We start from the raw sequence: 11750 nt of genomic DNA, 5'->3' as shown, positions 1-11750 counted from the left end.
CCTTGCCTTAGGCAGTCTCTCTGCACAACCAGAAAGGAGCAAGGAAAAAAAATTTCTGGCTGTAGTTTAAAAAACCCCCTTCTCTCTGCTTACAAGCAGCTAGCAGAGAAAAAGAATATTCCTACTTGCTTTTGGATTCCATCTATCCTAACGCTGCTCACCATGTTATAGTATTCTTCCCCAATCTGAACTTTAGGGTCCAAAGATGGGGTACTAGCATGAATTCCTCTAAACTTAATTACTAGCTTAGCTCTGATATGCTGCCACCAATCAGGACTTTGAGTGCCTGATAAACTCTGGATTCCCCACAACCTTCCCTGGGGACCCCCAAGATCCAGACCCCCTGGATCTTAACACAAGGAAAGTAAACTCTTTCCCTCACCAGTGCCTCTCCTAGGCTTTCCCTCCCTGGGTTACCCTGGAAGATACTGTGATTCAGACTCCTTGAATCATAAAACAGAGGCTTTCCACCTCTACCCCTCCTCTCTTCCCCTCACCCAGAGGCAATACAGATTCAAGCTCCGTGAATCTAAAACAAAGAGGAAATTTACCTTTCCCTTCTTCCCACCAATTCCCTGGTGAGTACAGACTCAATTCCCTTGAGCCTCAACTAGGGGGAAAAAATTAAACAGGTCTTAAAAAGCAAAACTTTTAATAAAAAGAAAGGAAAAAAAGTAAAAGTTGTCTCTTTAATCTAGATGGTAAATATTACAGGGTCTTTCAGCTTATAGACACCAGAGAGAAAAGCCTCCCCCAGCAAAAATACAATTTAAAATACTTCCAGCAAACTACACATTTGCAAATACAGAAAAGGATTAAAAGACTATAACCGCCTTTCTACTTAATACTCACTATTCTGAATATATAAGAGACTGTAGCAGGGAGATTGGCAAGAAACCTGGTTGCACGTCTAGTCCTTTTCAGGACTCAGAGAGAACAAAGCAAAACCCCAAGAGCACAAACAAAGGCTTCTCTCCACTGAGATTTGAAAGTATCTTGTTTCCTGATTGGTCCTCTGGTCAGGTGTTTGGTTTCCTGTTTGTTAACCCTTTACAGGTAAAAGAGACATTAACCCTTAACTATCTGTTTATGACACATGCACACACATTTTAGTGGTGAGCGGCTCTGGAGAGAGAGGAGACCCCAGTGAGTGGTCAGCTGGGTAAAAAGACTAAAGTTGTGAGGAGAAACACTGATGTGTCCAAGGTCACCCAAGCTGTCCATGATGGAGCTAGAAATATATCCCAGTTCTGGTGCCACCGTACTGCTGTTTTGGGTACTAAAGGTCTCTGCACACTTGTGTTTTAGGCACTGGTGCAAAACCCTTAGCTATACACAGAAATTTACACTAGTGCACTCTGATTGGCACTGGTGCACCCATTGTCCCAGTTTGAAGGTTTGAGGTGGAGTGGGAGGGGCAGTGACCTCTCTGGGGCCTGAGGCTGGCTGAACAGTGCAGCTGGTAAGGGAGGGGCAGCAGTGAGTGCTGGAGGTATGAGCCAGGAGCACAGCCCCACAGGACTGGACACTCACTTCTTCTGACTCATGACACATACCCCCAGCTATGTGCAGGGATTGCAGCTGAGCTTACCTGCCAAGACAGCCTGTGCATCCATGGATAAACCACCTCTTCCTGTAGCCTAATACAATGGGGTCTGGGGACCTTTTCAAGTTGTGTGTGACGGGGCTCTGGAGTTACTGGGTCTGTTCGTGGCTCTGTCACTGACCTGCTTGGTGACCTTGGGGAAGGCACAGCCCTTCTCTGTTTTCCTCCTACCCATTGCGTACTTGGATTGTGATCTTTTGGGGGCAAGGACTGTCCCTCTCTCCTGGGCGGGGTGTCCACCCATCAACAACCATTGTCCAGAAAGAGAGCAACAATCAATGACTCACATGCATGAGGCCACACCAGGGAAATTGCTCAACCTTGCCAGGAGACTCAGCAATGCCCCCCAGGCATGCCTGGAATTGTGTTTTCCAAACACATGGACTGAGGGTATAAAACCGAACACAGGGGGCCCATGCTTAGCCTTTCTCCTTCAGCCACCTATGCTGCAAGCAACAAGGACACTCTGAAGACTGCAACTGGGGACTGGCCCAGGTTTGAGGGACAAATCTGTGTATGAAGGACTGCAGTATCCAGTGGGGTGAGAAAACCTGCTTCATCTAGATGTTGCCCAGTCTAATAGCAATGAGAGTTTAGACTCTGTGCTTATGTTTTATTTTGGTAACTAACTCTGACTTTTTGCCTATCACTTCATATCACTTAAAACGTATCTTTTGTAGTCAATACGCTTGTTTTACTGTTTATCTTTACCAGTGTGTTTGTAATAAGTGTGTGGCAATCTGCTCAGGTTTGCAAAGGCTGATGTATATCTACTTTCCACTGATGAAGTGGTGAACCAATTAATAAATCTGCATTGCTTTGCTGGGAGCAGTGCAAGACAGTATATCCTGAGGTACAGTGCTGGAGCTGGGGTGATTTGGCTCTGGTGCCTCTCTCGTGTGATTCGTGAGTGGCTTTGGAGAGTATTCATGCATCTAGGTAGGTGTGAGGCTCCACATACAGTTGTGCGGAATGATAACAGCACCTGGGGGGTTGGCTGCTGGTCACTAGCAAGACATTGTGAGAGACAGCCTGGTTGGAGAGAGTTAGGGATACTGTGATCCCTCAGCCCCTGGCTGCACGCTGGGGATCCTGTCACAATTTGATGTTAGCTATTCTCCAGGCATATAGGACTACCCCCAAAAAGATTTATTAAAAGATCTTCGCTCCTGGGCTAGCAATCTTATGCTCCAGTTCTTTCAACATTCTGAGGTAAAAGTTAATCTGGTACCCCCAATTTTGAGCACATTAGGCTCTTTAAGTTTTTTCCACCTCCGCTGTGGTAATTTCCATTCCATCAGCCATACTGCCTACATGCACATGTTTCATAGTATCATTGTTACTGAAAACCAAGGCAAACTATTCATTTAGTTTTAGAGACATATCTACATTAGGTTTAACCTCCTTCCCATCCACACTGTATACTGGCTCAACTTCATCCTTCTGTATTCTTCTTTTGTTTATATAACTAAAAAACCCTCGTTATTAATTCATTTTCATTGACAGGAGCTCATTCAGCTTGATTTTTAATTTTTCTCACTTTATTCCAACATTTTCTAACCTCCACAATGTAGCTGTCTTTGCTGATCAACTCCTAATAACCTTTTTGAGGTGGTTATTCATCCACATGGGTCTTATGCCTTTCCCTGCTTGTTTGTTCCCTTTTCTTAGTATGCAAATTTCAGATCATTTTTGTATAGCTGATCTGAAAAAATTCCAAGCCTCTTCTGCATTGAAGTTCTTGAGCTTGTCAGGACACATGCTTCGCTGCATCAGCTGACCAGTTAACACCTGGTAACTGAGCACCCCTGGAAAGAGTATGTCATAGTGCTAGTGTCAGCTCACCTGGAGCTGATATTACTTAGTGCAACTAGTTTAAGTGAGTGAGAGCAAAGGCTTTCTTGGTTCAAGCTGTGGTTTCAGCAGCTGATAACACTCAGCATCCCAGAGTCAGGTGTGCAGTTCTTGAGAGACCACACAGGGCTGCTGAGGTGATGAAGAGACAAGGGAGAGAGTGAAGATCCAGGTATTCATCTGTGAAGAAAGGAGCTTCCAACCAAGGTGCAGCCTGCGTGATGAGCTTGTGGCTAAAGTGCTCACCCCACCTTGTCTAGCCTGTGAAAGCAGCAAACTCAGCCTTACATTGCTAGTTCTACACCTGCTTGGTTTTGTCTCTGAAGAACAAGACTACTTTTTAGATGAACCGTTCTTTTGTGTACTGAAACTCAGACAACAAAATAGGATGAATACAAAAAGCCAACATCTAAGGATTAGATATGTCTTGCCAAAGGATCCCCAGGAAGACCAGTTGTGCCCAGGAAGGATGTATACATGAAACAGTGAGACACCACAACCACAGCAGCTGGAAAAAACTCTATTGTCCTATCTAACCCATCCCCAGGTGCATGGTTGTTACAGTTTCAGGGTAACTGCACCTGTTTCTGTCTGCTCCCTTTGTGGTACACTCCAGGAATGTTCAGTCAGGTTTCAGCTCTTCTGCAGTCACTTGCCTCTTGGCAGGGACCCTTGTCCAACTTCTTTTTCACCAGGGAATTTAAGGCTACCCTACACTGTGATAGTCCCAGCAAGCCAGTCTGCCTAACGGCCCGTGCTTTGCTTTCTCTCAAGGGCTAGGAACTGTGTACTGCCAGGCCAGTTACACATTAACACAAAGCTCCTTCTAAACAAGCACATTTATTTTAAGATAAAAGTGTTACAGAGAAACCATAATAAAAACAACAAACAGATTTAAACACTGCGAACACACCAGAAATCGCCAATTAGTCTTATGGAGCCCTAATAGCCAAAGTCTTTCCAAACTTTCCACAAGAGTTGAGGCCGCTCTTGGGCAGAAGACAGCCCTGAGTCGGTTTAAACCCAGCTTTTTATATAAAACGCCTTTTCTTTGTCTGTTGATTTCTGGAAACCCAGTTCAAAAAACCAGTATATACAACCGTCCCTGGGGTGGCACCTCTTTGGAGGTGTTGACAAACTGAGTGATTCACCTTAAATGCCCCCACTATTTTTGGTTCTTGGAGGAGCTGTGATAATCTTTCCCCTTGGAGCTGCATGCAGTTTCTGGCCCAGAGTGATAAATAAGATTAATACAAGGAAAAGTAAAATATCTCTAGGTTTTTCCAGAAGGAAGCACCTGGGCTAAATTGGCCAAACAATGAACTGTCTGAAGGCAAAAAACAAGAGAAGGACTGAATCCATCCCCTGTATCAGCCCAGTGAGATGTGGGATCTCCCCTCAGAGGGTCTCGGTTTGCCTCCCTGAGGTTGTAAATATCACAAAGTGGGAATTTTGGTAATACGTTTATGATTCCTACGCATGCCTCGTTTTCCCTCTTTGCTTGCATTGCTATGCCTGGAACATAAAGGGTTAAAAATCTGCTCTTGAGGCAGGAGGGGACTTGAAGCATTGTGTCACATATCTGTCTGGGATGGTATAGGTAGTTAAGCATTGGCTGAAACAGTGGAGAGAGAAGGATGTGCAATTGGTGTTCCAGGCCCTCAAAGGCCCATACCATCACATACCACACACCAGTCCCCTGTCCGTTACAGCTATTCCCCTATTCCATTTTGTTTCCCCAGACTCCATTTTGTTTTCTGTTCTCCTGTGGCCGCCCTTCCCTGGCTGTTAAGTTGTTTACCAGGGCCACTGCCCTTCTCAAAGGGAGGGCCCCTTAAGTTGTTTAACAAGAGCCATTGCCCTTCTCAAAGGGATGGCCACTTGTGCTGCATGCTAAGTGGGACCACTGCCCTTTTCAAAGGGTTAGTCCTGTTATCACCTTCGTTGAACCTGGGCTTGGTGTAGGGTAGGCAATGTCCAGAGCTGCAAGGCCTATTGTGGTTTTAAGATCCTGGGCATGAGTCATAGTCTCATGTGCTCTTAAGTCACCTATTGCACAGGACTATGTCCAGGCATGTCTCTGGGCTTACCTTCAGTTTTCCCCTGTGCCCCCTCCCCTGTGACAGAGGGAGCCTATCAGGATTACTGGTGGGAAACTGCCCAAGTTTGCCTTTAAACCAGACATTTTTGAAACACACCTCAGAAAGGTTCCCTGCATTGCTGCCTGGTCTGATCAGCCAGGGGTTCTGGGGGTCCTTTCTCCGCTCTCCTTTTATTTTGAGCGTACCCCCGTTTTTGAAACCCCCCCCCACGAAAAAACGAATTGCTACCTGAGAGATCTCCTGATTATTGAGACTGTACCGAACCCTCCTTGCCTCTTCTGATGTTGCTGCTGCTTCTGCCTTTGCTGCTGCCTTGGGGACTGGTAAGAATCCCTCTGTAAAACTTTCTATACTTTTATTTTATTATTTTAGCTGCTGGCTCTGTTTCCCACAGCACACAGACTCAAGCTAAACCTTGGTCTGTGTCTTAAAACCTATCTTAAACTACAGGGCTCTTTGCCACTGCTAAGCTCTGCTCCTGTGGGCTTTGCCTTGGGGCTCTCTGCTTTCAGCTGTATCCACCGCTGTAGCTACCATCCCTTGGCTTCCTTGGGAGCTGGGTCCTGGATACATACCACTCTGCCCTCTGTAACCTCCCCATAGCATAAGGTGCACCATAGGTCTCGTTTTTTTTTTAATTAATAAGTCATAGTTTGTTAAGATTGTAGAGCTTGTAAGTTTCTGTGATATTTGTTGTGTTGCCTAATTGTTGGTTAAGATAAGTTTAGAAAATCATTGCCTGGTTGTATTCTGTAGCTGCTTGTCATTTTATATAAGTTTGATTAAGTTAGGGGATAGATAAGGTTTTTACTATTTAAATTTGTCTTCCCACTGCCCCAATTCCCCCCCCCGAGCTCCCCAGTCACTTATTGCAGTCTCTCTGCTGTTTAAACTTGCAGCCTGTCTGCTCTCTGTGTCTCCCTGAGTTTAAATCCCCTCTGTAGCGCCTCTATCTTTGGTTTCTGCTCCACCACGTGCTCCTCTTCCCCCCTCCCCTAACCTCATTCCTCTACCACTGCCTGTCTCTCTCTCTCTCTCTCTCTCTTTAATCCCTTCCCCCACGTGTTCACCCCGCTCTACTGCTGCCAAACCTCAATTGTATTACTGAAGTCTAGCATAAAACCCCATTGGTTACCCTTTTTCTCTCTCACACACCTCACATTTTATATTTACACCACTGTGACACATTTTTACCTAAAGTTGTTGGTTATTTAACACATTTTACCCATAACTGTTAGTTGGTTATATGCTGCTGTGACACACCCTTTACCTAGAAATTGTTAGCTACCTGTTACATTTATACTTCAGTGTTAGTTGGTTACCAACTGTATTGTACCCCACTGTATTGTACCCCACTATTGAAACCCCCTATACTATACTAAAAGAACTCCCTCCCCAATTGCCTACCTTAACAAACCCCATACCCCTCACTATTAATTTTCCTGTTTTTGCATTTCTTAATAAAGTTTATTTTGCACCCCACCTGTGTGGTAATGCTCCCCAAGATCCCATATACCTGCAGGCAGGGACATGGCGTCACGAAACAGGATCTTGGGGTCACAATTACTGCCCTCCCTGTCCCTGGAAAGAGGCCAAGACCTCTGGGACAGAGGAAGATCAGACCAACCACCTACAATACCACTTGCTGCAAAGTAAACAGCAGCCTGAGGCCCTAGAATGGGTCTGTACTATTGGCAAAGGCCAGAGCTCCAGGGTGTATACCACCCACCTGGGGCTCACTGATGTGGGGTGCCTCATACCTGCCACCCCACATTCAGGGCCAGCCCTGCTGATTCCAGCCTCCGGCCAGTCTGCACTAAGGCAGGAGAGCCAGCCGCAGATTCAGATCCCACCCGCCTCTGGAGAGAGGTGGGAAGGGTTGTGAAAGCCTGCGGGGGGGCTCCATCTAAGCTTGCCCCTGAACCTCGAATTTTGCAGGGTCCCCCACCCACAGATATTAACAGAACTGGTGCAGAAGCGGATGAATTCGAAAGCCCAAGAAACTGTGGCATGACATATATAAGCCCCAAAAGGTAGCCACAGTTACCTATGAGATCCTGGCTCAGGCCCTTGATAAACTAACTGTTTTCCATGGGGCCCTAATGACCTCAGCCAAGGAGGCCACTAGCCAGGCTAGCCAGGAGGGACCACTGCTGACCTCTAGCCTGCCCAGTCCCAATAAATCCCTGAAAAACCACCCCCATATACCCACCCCGAGACCTCATCTCCCCTCAAGAAACCCCACTATACCCAGCCCTACCTTCAGCCCTCTATGAGGCCCAAGCCCATGAAACTGCACCCACTGTCACCTCTGGTGAAGCCCTGCCGGTATCCATCAGTCGTATAAAGATTGATAAACCAGGGCAATACCACACAGGTGACAGAACTCCGACCTCGCTCCAAAGCAGAGATGAAGAGTTCATCTCGGACACCGCGAGGGGCCAATGAGCACCACTACTGTGGCTAGGCCGCCTGGCTCTGGAAAACGGACAAGAGTAGTGGATAGAGAAGAGGGCATAGCTATTAGCCAGGACCAGTAGCTGGTCCAGGGGTCTCTCAGGGAGCCTGGTAAGATCTCCACTGCATGGCCCCTGACCGCCCCAGCACTGGCCTTCCTCCATTTACAGCACTCCCTTCAAGGGATCCAAGTCCCCAGAGGAAGCGTCAAGGACATCTCTTCCCTCAGATGTGCCATCGCAGGGGGTTCCATTATGCTGTGGTCCCCTACCCAACACCCTCTGGGGCTTACTCAGCTCAGGATTAACCAGGTCAATGCCTCAGACGCTTATTGACCCCACCCGAGATACCCATAGACGAAGCGCCATTGACTTAGCCATGGATAGCAGTACCACCCCTGACACTGGGGCAGTTCTGTGGCTAAGGGGGTATGCTAGGCGCCCCATTGGGCGACTCTATGAAGCCCTCGAGAAAATAAGATGGCCCTCAGCCCAAGCTCTACCCATCAGTCCACCCCCCACCACACATCAGGCCACCCCCACCACACGCCAGTCCACACCCCCACATGCCAGTTCACAACCCAGGCCCCAGTACTCACAGCATTCATTTACAGAACGCAAGATTTTTGGGTTCTTATTGTACAAGGGCCTCACTAAGGAGGTTGTACGTAAGCTCAGTAGTGAGCAGCAAAGAACCTTGGCCATAGCTCTGGGATGGAAGAGCGCTCAGAACCTTCCCAGCCAAAAACGGGTAATGGCCGGGTGCTTGGCGGCGGCCAGCACCCGGCAAGGGGACCCCCGCCCCCTATTATCCGCTAGTTTTTGACAAGGGTCTCGTCATCCCCTTTTGCTGGACACGGGGGCACAGGTGTCCATTGTTCCTCCTCACGTCCCTCACACCCCCACAGGACACACCATTATGTGCAAGGCCTCAACAGCACAGAACCCCGTGCAGAAGTAAGGTACACGCATCCATAGGCCACACACCAGTAACATTTCGGGCCCTAGTGGGACCCATGCCACTCCTTGGGTTCGGGAGCTACGGCGTTTTAAACTGGCCGAAGCCGTGCTTGATGCACTACCAGTCATCCTATCGGGTGCCAGTGCCCCCCATGAACCTGAACTTCTCAACCCCACACCCTGGAAATACAGACCCATACCCACAGCCCCAGAAGGTCAACCACACATTGCCCAGCTCATTGAAACATTGCTTAATGATAACAAGATCGGCATGTGTCAGCGAGCAAATACTTGTCCAGTGTATGGGGAATCCCAAAACCACACAAAACCAATGAGTACAGGATGGTTATAGATTATCGCGCCGCTAACAAACACATACGATCAGTAGCATTTGCCGCCAAATGGGATATCCCCACTATAGAACGCATCCTACTGGACGACACTAACCAATGGGCCTGTACAATAGACCTAAAAGATATGTTTTATCAGATCCCCCTCTATGACCCCAAGGGATTGTTAAACTTTACTTACCAGGGAGCCCAGTACCAATGGCAAGCGTGTCCCCAAGGGTACAAAAACTCACCTGCCTGTGCCCGTGAGGCCCTAACCCGCACATTAGAGAAGGTACCATCCCTCCCCAACATTCATGTTGTCTACTACGTGGACGACATTCTTATAACTGGCACCATACCAACCTGAAGTACAAAAGGTCACGAACCGGTTCAGGCCGCTTATCCACCGATGGGTGGAACCTCAGTTTGCCTAAAAGTGTCCTCACTGCTACTTCTACCTTTCAGTTTTTAGGTTTTACTGTAGAAAAAGGGACAGCTACGCCACTTAACTTACCACCCACTCACGAATTCTTTCCCCTTGGGGTAGCTCCCCCCAGACGTGAAGAGCAGCATGTGTTAGGTGTAATTAACTATCACAGACAGTTTCTCCCTGCTGCTTTGTTGCCACAACTATCTGTTTTGCAGCAATATGCCAGGAACATTAAACCCCTTGGACACCAGAGGCCGAGCAGGCGGTGTCTTCCCTGGCTGCCTGGTTGGGCTCTGGGCCCACCTTGGCTCGATGGAATCCCACCAACCCTATTGGATTACCCTCACTGTGTCCTCAGACCATGTGGCCGTAACTGTGTCCCAAGAGGACCTCCCTGTCCACAATCAGGCCCGGAAGTTGTCAGGACCCGAATATCGTTATGGGCCTGTGGGCATTGCCATGCTTGCTGTCCAGTGTGCTCTCCCATGGGGTAAATCTGCCACAGGCACCCTAAAGGGGCCTCATGTGGAGCTTCTCCCATACCTCACCTTCACCCCGGCCCCCCAGTTCCAGGGAGCCCCTGCTACCTGGGAGCGACTCGTTTACCAGGCCCAGGAGGTATTTGGACATTGGGCCCTCAAGTCCTCCTCCACTGCAGTCTCCCACTGAGCCAGGGGCTATTGCCCAACCTGAGTGCCTATGCCCCTTGGATTGTATCTGATGGGGGCACATCGCCTTCTCCCCGAGCAGGAATGCTGTGTGCTACCTGTAACACCCTCAAAGTTAAAACCCTTAGATTTTTCCAGCTCAGCTCAGAAGGCCGAAGCAGAAGGTGTCCTACTGGCAGCCTCTCACATTGTGGCAGCCCACCCGAAACACGCGTGGTCCTGGGAGTGGACTCAAGCTACTGCGTGTCCATCCTGATGGGAGAAGGACGGCCCACCGCTCATGAAGAAATATGGGCACAGATTACTCAACTGGCAGCACAGTCCAAGCTGCCATGGTTTGTTACTCATTGTCCTTCACACAGGTCTGACAGTAACCCTCTTCATTCCAGCCTGGATCTACAACTCCGAGAATATAAGTGTAACATATCCCAGGTTAACATTTATCTCTTGCAGTGATCCCTTCATCACCTGGCTTCATAAAGAGTGGGGGCACCTGCCTGCCCGTGCCCTACATCAGCTGTTGACTGACCGAGGGAGACGAACATCGAGCGTGTCTAGGCAGCAGTGCACCCAAGCTGTTCAAGGGTTGTCTGAGCTGCCAACAGGCACGAGTCACTAACAAGCCTGTCTATGCTCATGGTGCTTATAGCCCTGAGCACTTTAGCCCAGGTAAAACCTGGCAGATGGACCTCATTGGGCCCCTCCCGGGGGCCAAACAGTATCCAAAGGGGCTTGTAATAGTTGACCTAGGGTCTCGTCAGTTAATGTGTTCTCCCCTCAGGCGATCTACTGCACCAGCTGTTTCTGTAGCCCTTTCTCCAGGTAATTGCTGCCTGGGGGGCACCCGAAGAGATCCAGACCGATGGAGGGCCACCGTTCACCAGTAAGCTATAGACCAGACGGTGTCCCAATGGGGGGTGCGTCTTCACACCCACCTTCCATATCACCCCCCAAAGCAACGGAGTCGTGGAGAGACGGATCGGAATGCTGAAGACCCAGATTCGGGCCATACTTGGCACCCCTGATTACAAGGGGTGGGACCGGGTCCTGCCTCAAGCCCTCATTTCCCTTAATACAGCATACAGCCGATGGCCAGAAATTGCTCCTAAACCATGGGAACCTTGGAAACCTGCCTATAGTATTTCTCAGCCAGTGTGGGTCTCTATTCCCAATGCCCAGGGAACCTGCACTCCACTAGCAGCCACCATCATCACACCTGGCCGGTTCCCTAACACCTATCATATTCAAATAGATGGACGGGGCAAGCCTGACCTGGTCCACCACAACTGGCTTAGTGTTCGGTCATAACAGGCCCTAGATGGGCCACTTTTCTTTTATGTCT

This window comes from Gopherus evgoodei, unplaced genomic scaffold (assembly GCF_007399415.2).
Source record: "Gopherus evgoodei ecotype Sinaloan lineage unplaced genomic scaffold, rGopEvg1_v1.p scaffold_37_arrow_ctg1, whole genome shotgun sequence".
NCBI lineage: Eukaryota > Metazoa > Chordata > Testudines > Testudinidae > Gopherus > Gopherus evgoodei.
This window is presented reverse-complemented; position numbering follows the sequence as displayed.